Below are 12,575 nucleotides of genomic sequence, written 5' to 3'. Positions count from 1 at the left end.
CTCCGAGAAAAAAGCCCTAAATCACCCCCAGTTGGAAATCCCCCTGGTCCCCAAAGTCCAAACCCCCTCCAGAAACCTGTACTTCCCCATCCAAGCCCAGGACCTCCACCCCCAAAAAGCACACCCCAAAAGGCAACATGACCTCCCTATTCCTGCCCATACAATTTACTCATTCTGTCTCACCAAAATTGTAAAGCCAAGCCCATCCCACCCTGCATCTAGCCCTACCACTGCAGTGGACCCACCGCCCCCTCAATCTAACACTCCCACTGCAGTAGACCCACCCCCCAATCTGACCCTCTCACTGCAGTGGACCCATCGCCCACTCAATCTGACCCTACCACTGCAGTTGCCCTCCCCCCTCCGGATTGCAGCCCTCCTGAACCCAACCCATTCCTCCCTGGTTTTGTCCCTCTGGTGCCTTGCATGCCCCCAAGAGGCCCCTCTAAATGGAGGTTTCCCTTAGCAGAAAATGTGCAGGTAAGACTTGATGGGCATGATTCTTCTGGCCCATGTATCAGAGACTTTTGGGCTGGCCATTTGCCTTTTGTTACTTATTATATTTAATTATCATGCTGAATAAAGCAGGTTCAAATTTTTGTTAGCTGATTTCTAAATCCCCAAAATTATTTTTATTTAACTGTAAATCATGTGTAATTGGTAGTGTAAGTATACAATGATGTTGGTATGGCATGAATCACATATGGTCCATGGAGTATGAGCACTTTGACAGTATGTAGTCAAGATTTTGGAGCATACATTGTAGTGTGTTTATCTAGGTACCTATATTGATACTCCTATTTCTGACCCTTTTCCGGTTATTAATTCACTAATGTCCATACACCGGCACAGAAACCCGTCTTCAGATTAGGTCATAGCGCATGCTGTCACATTAAGCAAGCACTATCCCTTCAGCCCCCTAGAGAAGCACACCGAGTTCTCAAAACAAATCAAACCTCCAACAGACCTGGGAAATCCCCCGCAGCTATTGTTTTGATTTCGCTCGAGAACTCCTGCAAAGAATGTAAGAACGACCAGTCCTTATGACATTCTTGCTGACGTCTTATGTCCATCCTTACGTCAAACACGGCACCTTTCAGGTATAAATATACCGACGCTGCCCTAAGCTAAGACACGGTGGTGACGAGCTTGGAGCAGCGCTACTTGCCGGAGAGCCCAGCTGATGCAGAAAAGCCCACGGACGCTGCCCCTCCCTTTTGACGCGCTGAGAGAGACGCTGCCTTTTCTCCTGCCGAGAAATCCAGCCTCCGGCGTTTCCAGCCGCCCTCGCGGGTAACTGGGATATCGAGTCCTGAGACAGAGATACCAACCCTCCAGCCTTCTAAATCCCAGGTACTGAACTGACTAACCCCTTACAGAGAATTCTTGAGTCCGATTCTTGGCAAAACAAACTTAACTTAAACTGCTACTTACTTACTCCCTCCCAAGTATTAGGCTTAGGTCAGGTACACCGGGGTAGGCGTAGTTAGAAGCACCAGTTTAGTACGATTAGTCAATGTATATATGTATGTATATCTTTTATCCATTTTAAGTATCATATGGCTAAGCAACCATATAAATGCTTTTACAGTATTATTTTATAATTCTGTTTTTACTGTATGCACTTTACTTAACTATAAGTATTGCAATAATAGCGATTCATTTCTCTTGTATGAGAAAAGAGACTGATCAATAAGTAACATCTTTTTATTGAAGCACGCCCATCTCTTATTTCTCTACAAACTGGTGAAACTAAGAATGCACGTACTGACTGAGTAAAATAGTTGTCTTTTGTTTTCACACGACTCTAGAGATATACTCTTGATTAGGGGAGAGCAAAGTTGTCATGTTCTATGGTTGTCAGAAACTAAATCCCTTCTTGTCTATCCAGGGAGGTTAAACTCCTCCTTGCCTATTCGAGAAAGTTTCTAGTGAACTCTGAGCTAGCTGGCACACATAACTTTAAGTCTAATATCGTCAGTAGAAGACCTAGTTAACCACAGTCCTACGTCTATACTATTGAAGATATTATTCCAATGCGCAGAGCCTATTGGGATAATAGGAACTACACTACATGGCGCCCAACGGTTTGGATAGGCGATAAATCTAACGCAAGACATTAGAGTAGCTCAGTCGTGCTTTTTCACACAGACCCTTTTTCCATAAAACTCCAAAGACGTCTGGAGTGGGTGAAAGGTTAAATCCGCCAAACTTAGTAGGAGGAGACTCCTATGTATGGTTTTTGGTTTATTCAACGTTGAAGGATACAGTGTTCCAAAATATTGTGCATCTAATCTTTGTTTCCTTGAAAACCTGATCTGCAACAAAAAACCCTTCCTGACAGTAAAATGTCAGAAACTGAGGAAGAAAGGGAGACAGCTAGAATAGCAGCTCAACTCCTAGAGGAAGACACAAGTCTCCTACAGCAGGACCCGGATGCAATACTCATCCCGGTCAGCATAAGAAAAACTATAACTTTAAAACTTATAGAAAATGGACTAACACCGAGAGGTGGTACCGTCATATTCGTAATTGAGGCACACGAATATCGGCAGACAGAGGTATTCTATTCATGGATAAATTTTCCAGCAGCAAACGCTGTAACAAAAGAGTTCCATTATTACAAGATAGAGGAACCTCCGGATGAGTACACCCCTTTCGAGGAGGTGGAAATACCACTCAAATACCAAGAGCACCTGCTCTGGTTTAAAGGCGCCCTAAAACATAATGATCACATCACCAGGCTCGGTCCACTAGGTAGACCAGGAGCGACGTGGCCGGTTCTAGCCGGATACACACCACATCCAGACATTGGAAAAATGTCAATACCAGAACTTTTAACACAGTTAAAACAACTAATTAAAATACACAGACAACTAGTCCAATATGTAATGCGGACTTCAACAGTCCAACCAGCTATTAAAATTCCACAGCTGACCCCTCATCAGGGGAACACAAATAAAATCACACCACAGAACATACAGTCCTGTCTAGGTAAAGTACCCATTAAACGGGAACAAATTCCATTCTGGTTAGCACAGAAAATCACTCAAATAGAGGCGGTATTTCCAGATACCACACCTGTGGAGAAACACAGAATTCTGACTATCTGTCTCCCAATGGGGATCGCACCACATGTGGAGGACTGTGACACTTGGGGTACAGTGTTTGCTTCCATTTACACAAAAACACATGGTGTTCCGTCCATGGCGGTAATACCAGAGGTGCTAAAACAGATTCAAAATGAATACGGTCCAAAACCTGCTTTAACTCTGGGTATGAAATTACTGAAAGACTTCAAGCAGGTCTCGGCCATATTACTAGCAAACATAAAAGGGGAAGCAGCAAATGTGGCGATCCGCCAAAGATTGAAGGAAACAGATATAGCAGACCAACCGTCGGAAATTGCCAGAATCATAGAAAAATCCTATGAAGAACTAGGAAGAGATAGTTTGGGTGGGAAACCAGTGAAACCCCAACTAATAGAAAATCCTGAAAAGGTATTTATTAAAAATAATCTAAACACTTCAAAAAAGAACTGGGATGGAAATAAACAATCCACTCCCAAAGAAAAAAGATTCCAGTCCAGAGGAAGGTCTCCTCGGCGGAGAGAAAGATCTCCGGACCAAGGAAACAAGTCTCCCCAGAGGGAGCCCTCTGAGAAAAAATACAACCTTAGAAATAGGGATAATTTGAAGAAACCTGATAGATATCAAGATATTGATACACGTCCCTCTCGATTTTTTCAGACTTCCTCGCAGAAAGCAGAAAGAAGAGGACGGTCAGAACACAGGGAAGAGCACGTCAAGTCCAAAGACAAAGAAGCTGCTCATCAAAGTAAAAAGTTACAATTTCCAAAGAAGAAGGTAGCCAGCATTAAAATAATCAAACATGCAGAGGATCCTGAGGACTCAGCTGAAAAACGGAGAGTGGGCTCAGACAATGCTAGACAGCGCAGCAGAAGTGAGCATAGCTCGCAAGATCCTGATGAATCATCTGGAGACAGTGGACACAAATGAGTACATTCAGGTGGAAACTGCAGATACCAGAGTTAGCAAACCTCATAAAATATATGAAATAACCTTACGTATAGAGGGAGATAAGACTATGAAAATGAGGGGTCTATTTTGGGATAATCTCTCCAAGGGCTATGACATCCTTCTAGCTGAAAAAGACTGGCCACCAGAGTTTGTCAGGGAGTGCCCTCATGGCGAAGAAATGATTATGCCTGCCTTCTCAAATCATATTCCAATTCATAAAAAATATACACTTGCAAGAAAGTGGGCAGTAGCCCAGGCTCCTGCACTATATAAAAATCATGTGGGATGGGATGAGGACTCTCCTCCTCACAAGATCCAGTTAAAATCTCAACCAACTGTACAGAGGCAGTACCCAATTAAGCAAGAAGCTAAAAAACAGGTCAGGGAGATCTTAGATCAACTTGAATACCAGGGGGTGATTGAAACATGCACCTCACAAATGAACAATCCTTTGTTTCCTGTCTCCAAACCAGATGATTCATATTGTCTAGTTTTGGACTAGAGACACCTTAACTCATGCTGCAAAACGTTTGCAGTACAAAACTCACACAGTGCAGCACTAAAGAATAGCATAGTGCGCAAAAAATACAAAACAACATTAGACATCTCTAATGGATTCTTTTGTCAAAATATAGCACCAGAAAGCAGATATTTGACCGCTTTCTCAATAAATGGCTCGCAGAAAATTTCTGTTGTTTACCCCAAGGGTTCAAGAACAGCCCAGGATTATTCTCAGCAAGAGTAACAGAGTTACTACAAATATATGATGATGAGGCATTATCTTATGTCGATGACATCTATCTAACAGACGATGACTTGGATACTCACTTGAAAAGAGTGAACACCATAATACTTGGGTTCGCAGCAGAGGGTTACAAATTCAACTTCAAGAAGTCAAGAATTGCCCATCTGACTGTCCTATTTTTAGGATATGAATTATCAAGTGAAGGCAAAAGCCTGGCTAAAGATTTCCTAGAGAAATGTGCTGTAATCCAAGCACCTAGGACACTGAAAAACTTGCAATCAATTCTAGGTTTCCTGAATTTCGGAAGAACTTACATTATAAACTATGCAGAGAGGGTTAAACCTCTCTATGATCTAATAAAACAAGATTTTAAAAGAATCAATTGGACTCAAAAACACACAGAAATTTTGAGATATTTACAAACAGACATGTTAGTTAAAACAAAACTGCAAACACGCGATAACACACGCAACCTTGTGATTCGAGTCATCCCAGGAAGATGCGGATTCACATACCTAACCTCAAATGAGGGAGAAAAGGTACCAATAGCATACAAAACACATTTGTACACAGAAGCTGAAAAAACATTCAGCATTAAGGAAAACATTGTTCACGCGGTTCAAACAGCTGTAGCAAGAGAAAGATACCAAGCTGACGGCAGACAGATTACAGTCAGAACAGCAGAATCAGCCTTTGAGGCATTAACAACCCCATGTAATTTACCTACTATGGCACTAAATCCAAGATGGATACAATGGGAAGATTCTCTTGCTACAGACAGAGTGAAATACTATTTTGATCCAGAGTTGACAAAATTAAAAAATCTAGAATATGAAAGAGAATATCCTCTGCCAATCGACATTCTGCCCGTACGACAGTACGCCTGTGTGATACATACAGACGGACATGCTCAGCCCTCAGTTTGGGGAGAACAAGCTTATAACGCCACATGCGAGATTACGAAAGACGTGTGGCCCGGAGGTAAATTAAAACCTCTGTTTTCAAAAACACACTCAGTGGAAAATAATTCAGAACAACAAACTGAAATAATAGCATTAAAAATGGCGCTAGATAATGCGGATCGCGAATTCCCGACACTTATAGTGTGCGATTCATATTACTGCGTCAAATCATACAATAACGACTTGCAGAAATGGGTTGAAAACGGGTACAAAGATGACACAGGTGCAACAATAAAGCAAAAATCGCTTTGGGAACAAATAGTTCTTTTAAAGAAAGAACTACCAAAGACTCACGTGATACACTCACTGAGTCATCAGCGTGATGGCGTTCACGTTGCAGGGAATTCATTGGCTGAGACAGCCAAAGCGGAAGCAACTAAATCGGCTCCCGTAGCTACAAAAAAGCGTTCAGTAAAATACATTGACGGGGAAACAATGCTGGCGGTGAAAACGTCATCAAAAGGCGACTGCTCAGCGCTACCCCTCATGTATCCACTCAATTATACATACATAATCGATGCAAACTCCGTTCCTTTTGCTCGAATCCCTGGAGTGGGGGATAGAGTAATTGCAAACATGGACAGGAGAGGCTTGTTAATAGCAGACGCACATATGGGTGAGGGTCTTAGACACCTTACACTTAAGGATTCTCTAGAAGAATTACAATCAACATATTGGTGGCCAGTAATGAGCCTGCAACATCACATATTTGCAAAAAATTGTCAAGACTGCAACAGAGATCGCAGTGGTGACCGAGACGGTGTATTGCCATGGCGTTTCGCTCAATAAAGGATTAGGCTATCGACATAAAATACCCAGTATGAATAATGCGTCATATTAACATGGAGAGACTATTTTCACTTAAAAATGTAGACCCCAGCTCTCGGCTGACGTCTGAACTGTTATACGAAGATTTGCGAGTCTATAATGGCATATACGCAATTTGCATGCCACATTCTGACCAGGGTCCTGCTTTTAGCTCTCGAGCTTATAAAGAGGACATGACCAGCATGGGCATAGCATTGCGGTACTCTTGTCACCTCCTTCCTGAGGGAAACGGGATGGTGTAAAGAAAAAACCAGGGCATAGAGCAATCTATAACAGCAAAGGTATTAGGTTCAGGAGCTGGGTGGGTCAAACATTTAATAAGTGTCCAACGTAGTCTTAATAATCTGCCAAGAAATTCTCTGAGAGGTCTCAGTCCGTACGAACTATTGTTTGGGACTAGAATGTTAATCCAGGACCTTGATAGTCAAACTTCAGTGGTTAAAGAAAAATGCTTTGATATCAAAGATCGTTTGGCTATTTTACAGGACTTAAACGAAACAAGAAAAGACCTGAGCAACATAAAGTTGAAACAGCAGCCAATAACCACTGAAGAGAAACCACCTGTCCCAGCAAGGCCTGTCTGGATTCCAAAAATCAGGGATCTGGTCAGAGAAAAGATCGCGGTGAAGAAGGAATTTGGGCCTTCTTACAGAAAAGCAGTTCCTGTCTTGTCTGTCAACGGGACAAGATCAGTAGTACTACCGCCCCTTGCTGGTAAAAAGGAGAACCGAGTTGTATCCATCGACCTGGTTAAACCACAATCATGTGGCCGATAACAAGTAGTAGGCCAAGTGGACTCCCAAGAAGTAGTAGAACACCAAAGTTTGCTACAAACACAGAGGTTCAAACTGAAAGACTAATCACAATTGATAAACCTACAGTAAAACAAGAAGGACTATGCAACAAAGCCATGGAACTTCAACCTCTTGAAAGCCAAATTAAAATATTAAATCAAGAAACACCAGTCTATAATGATGTAAACACAGACTATGCTAATGAAACAAAGAAAATTCCAAAAACAAAAAGGAATCCAGAAACAATTGAAACAATTGACATAACAGCATCAGGCTACTTCATCAACTTCGATGATTTTTCTGAAGATCTGAGTGAACCAGAGGAACAGCGGACAACAAAAACCTTTAAAGATAAAGCAAAGGAACTCTTTCATCAACTAAAAGAAACCTATCTGATTTCTCCATGGATTGAACTTTGGGTGGCACTAGGAGTATTCATCCTCATACTTTGGCTCATCATGGTACTATGCTTGGGACATTTCATTGAGGGAAAATATGTTACAATGGACACAGCAAGTCAGAACATCAACTTGGTCCTGAAACCACACAAGTCTTCACACATAGAGAAAAGAGAACTTTCTTCAGTAAACTTCACAGCCAATCCTATACCCAGTGGGGTAGCATGGGACAAAACTGATTACGAAATTTATGGTCTGGTTGAACTCCTGAAGTATCCTCATCAATTCAAGATTTCATTAAGTGACTTTGTAAAACCAAGCACATTTGCTGATGATTGGGACTTTGAAAGTATTAATGATATGATGTCTGATCTAGTAATGTCAGCTAAATTTACAGAACATGATTATTTGCAAGGTTCATCTAATTACGATCAAATGTTTTGTTATAACCATTATGGTAACCATTATCTGCATAAATCTACTCAACCTAGAAATGTTTTACATTTTAACCAATGGGAACATTGTGCAACTCCACCAAAAGGCAGTTCAAAGAAATTTTTTGATAAATATTCATATTTTTCAGGGTTCAACACAAGTAATGCAGAATCATTTTATTTCAAATTGTTAAATAAGACAGGAGTGAAAACCATGCTTACAAACACAAAATTAATATATTCGGACTCATTTTTTGAAAAAATGAATACATTCGGTTTTGATTTCTGGAACAATAACATTGAAACGAAAACGATCTGGGGCACAAAAGATTGGCAAGTGCAAGGTATAGAATCATTATTTAGAGCCTGCATGATCCCAGAACAAATTATATTTTTGAATGATACAATTCAACAGACATCCTGTCTTGGCCTAGCCAAAATTAAAGACTTAAATAAACCGTCTATTCCAAAACCAACACCTAACAGTAATAGCACTACGGATGTTGAGATAGACATATCCCATATTTTAAACCAAAACAGAACACATGCTGATTGGAAACAATGGTTGATCTGGCCCACAGACACAAATAACTGTCAAGACAGATTCCTCAACAAAATACAAGGGGTTCACATTGACCAGGCCAGACCCAAGATACTCCCAGAGACAACATCCAGGGATTGTAACTACTTATAGTGTGGGGAAACTCTGCCTTCAATGGCTACATACATCCACACTGTCAGAAATTAAGCAACACTTAACTTTACTTAAAGAAGGTGCTGACTTGCGTGATTTCATCATGGGACCGCGCAAACAGCGTCTAAAACGTTTAATAGCGGCCTCTATATATGCAGCTTACAACGAAGCTTGGAAAGTAACTCAAATTGAGACAGCAGAAAAAATACGGGAAATTGACCGTGTTAATTTGGAAAAATCACTTTCTGTTGTGGACAATGGGTTAATGACTCTGTCTTCCAGAATATATTCACTGGACAGTATTGTATCTTCTGCAATCGATATAATAGAACAAGACTTACTGATGTTGCAACACGGTCAGTCTCAATTGCGTTCTATTGTACAGCTTGGCTGGACGTTACAAAATCTGCGTTCAGGCTATGTGCCTTGGCGTCTAATCAACACAACGTCACTATTTAATATCTTTAACCTTACTGATAAACAAATCAGTTTGGCACAAAAGGGTGCTGACTATACAATTCTGAGCATTGAAAAACTTGAGAGATTACCATTGACAATGTCAGAACGACCTGTCATTGAATGGATAATACATGGGATAATAAATATTCCGATAACAACTTTCCAGTTTCAATACTGCCAAAAATATATACAGGCAGGCCAGTATGAAAGGTTGGGTAAAGGATACATTAAGTCCACATGGAACTTGCCCAATACACACACATGTGTCAGTAACAACGGACAGAGTGTATTCCTTAGTGGTAATAATTGTGAAAAATCACTCAGTGGCATACTTCTGTGTCAGGGTATTAGTTTGCATGGGGCCTGTGAAGGGACTTCAAATAACCTTTCATGTCACCAGTTAGGCACATCTGCAACACAAATAGAACCATTCTTTAGAAGACTTTCGAACGGGAGTTACATTCTAATTGTAGATCACAGATGTTGTGGCTTGCTGCCAGGAAAACCTTATCTCGTAAGCGTGACTTCCAGGGTCATGTGCTGTGAAAGAGTATTGTTCCCGAATGATGCTCCAGACAGGGAGGGAAGGTTATGGCCCAGTTTAAAAATCTCTTCTATTCGAATTGATACTTTAAGCAGAATGAAGACTGTGCTCCTACAGACGCCAACCCAGTTGACGTCATCAAAAGAAACGTATGATCTCCAAGTTGCAAGGACAACGGCAGAGATTCATTCAATGTTATCAACAAATTGCCCCCTACACTTCGCAGAAATGCTGAACGAAATCTTAAATATTTCTGATACAAGTGGTATCGCAAGTGTATTTAAGACAATTTTTTCAGGCGCTTTAACCCCATTCAAAGCGATCCTGGGTATTTTTCCAAATTTTGTCCATTCCATCTTTGGCGGACTTCCATTCCTGTTGGGACTCGTAGCAGGCATTTTATTCTTGCTACTCTTGCTTCGTTATGGCAAGCCATGTCACAGACAAGACTCCAGCTACAATGGAAGAAACGATCCTAGCTATCCGCTACCGGGACCGCATAACTAAAGTCCTTGGCTTAGCCCGGCTACGAGATCTGAATATGACCTGGTTTCTTTCATTCAGACCCATCTGGCAGAATTGTGTTATGCCTGTATTAAGATGCATGCTATGCGGCGAAGAATGCGTGTTGGACACCTGTCTTACACTACAATCAGACGTACCATTGGATGCAGATACTTTGTTGGGTCCAGTAAAGGCTCATGCATTGTGCTGTCCCCAGCGGCTACCTATCCTGATGACGGCATTCGTGGAAACTTCACCACTACGATTGAAGGGTAGTGAAGTACAAGATGAAGGCAGCATCGACCAGGTACGACCTTCTGTAAGCAGTTCTGATCAAACCATCAGTGAAAGCAATCATGCGCGTGACTGCATGGTAGCGACATTTTCTAACCTAGTCGAACTTTCACCAGAAGCTGTAGACTGTTTTTTCGAGAATCGGTCTGAAATGATGTTTTCACCGGAACAGAGAGAATGATTTTAAAGAAACTTGCACACGGCATTCCCTGAACTCTGAATTTGGCCTTCAGTCTTTTGAAAACAAAGTGACAGTGAACTATTTTTTCTCTTCTCCCCTGAATAGCGAAAACTTTTTTCCAATTCCAAAATATTTACCTTTTTGGCACTTATCTTCTGCTTAAAGTAAAACTATTCTTAGAGAAGAGAACTTCTATTCTTAGGAATACTAGAGACATTACATTACCTCAACCTCTAGTTTATATGTAATTCATTGTGTTTATATGTGATGAGATGGTCTCGCAATTTTTTTCTGTATCAAGAGCCATTTCATGTGTAATTTCGCAAATCATTCATGCTGATATAAAATGTGCATCTCCTTATTGAATGATTATACTGCTTGAATGCATACAGTACCTATACTCATTTCGTGCATTTCGCATACACCATTTATCAAATACAAAAAAATGTTTTTGGGGTGGTTCAGTATACACATGCACTGTTAGTTATGTTTACTATTGCTTAGGTTAGTAAATATGTACATAAAATCGTGGAGTGGGTGTAGTGTGTTTATCTAGGTACCTATATTGATACTCCTATTTCTGACCCTTGTCCGGTTATTAATTCACTAATGTCCATACACCGGCACAGAAACCCGTCTTCAGATTAGGTCATAGCGCATGCTGTCACATTAAGCAAGCACTATCCCTTCAGCCCCCTAGAGAAGCACACCGAGTTCTCAAAACAAATCAAACCTCCAACAGACCTGGGAAATCCCCCGCAGCTATTGTTTTGATTTCGCTCGAGAACTCCTGCAAAGAATGTAAGAACGACCAGTCCTTATGACATTCTTGCTGACGTCTTATGTCCATCCTTACGTCAAAGACGGCACCTTTCAGGTATAAATATACCGACGCTGCCCTAAGCTAAGACACGGTGGTGACGAGCTTGGAGCAGCGCTACTTGCCGGAGAGCCCAGCTGATGCAGAAAAGCCCACGGACGCTGCCCCTCCCTTTTGACGCGCTGAGAGAGACGCTGCCTTTTCTCCTGCCGAGAAATCCAGCCTCTGGCGTTTCCAGCCGCCCTCGCGGGTAACTGGGATATCGAGTCCTGAGACAGAGATACCAACCCTCCAGCCTTCTAAATCCCAGGTACTGAACTGACTAACCCCTTACAGAGAATTCTTGAGTCAGATTCTTGGCAAAACAAACTTAACTTAAACTGCTACTTACTTACTCCCTCCCAAGTATTAGGCTTAGGTCAGGTACACCGGGGTAGGCGTAGTTAGAAGCACCAGTTTAGTACGATTAGTCAATGTATATATGTACGTATATCTTTTATCCATTTTAAGTATCATATGGCTAAGAAACCATATAAATGCTTGTACAGTATTATTTTATAATTCTGTTATTACTGTATGCACTTTACTTAACTATAAGTATTGCAATAATAGCGATTCATTTCTCTTGTATGAGAAAAGAGACTGATCAATAAATAACATCTTTTTATTGAAGCACGCCCATCTCTTATTTCTCTACAAACTGGTGAAACTAAGAATGCACGTACTGACTGAGTAAAATAGTTGTCTTTTGTTTTCACACGACTCTAGAGATATACTCTTGATCAGGGGAGAGCAAAGTTGTCATGTTCTATGGTTGTCAGAAACTAAATCCCTTCTTGTCTATCCAGGGAGGTTAAACTCCTCCTTGCCTATTCGAG

This window comes from Lissotriton helveticus, chromosome 7 (genome assembly GCF_964261635.1).
Source record: "Lissotriton helveticus chromosome 7, aLisHel1.1, whole genome shotgun sequence".
Classification (NCBI taxonomy): Eukaryota; Metazoa; Chordata; class Amphibia; order Caudata; family Salamandridae; genus Lissotriton; species Lissotriton helveticus.
The sequence above is the reverse complement of the archived record's forward strand: the minus strand, read 5'-3'. Positions refer to the sequence as shown.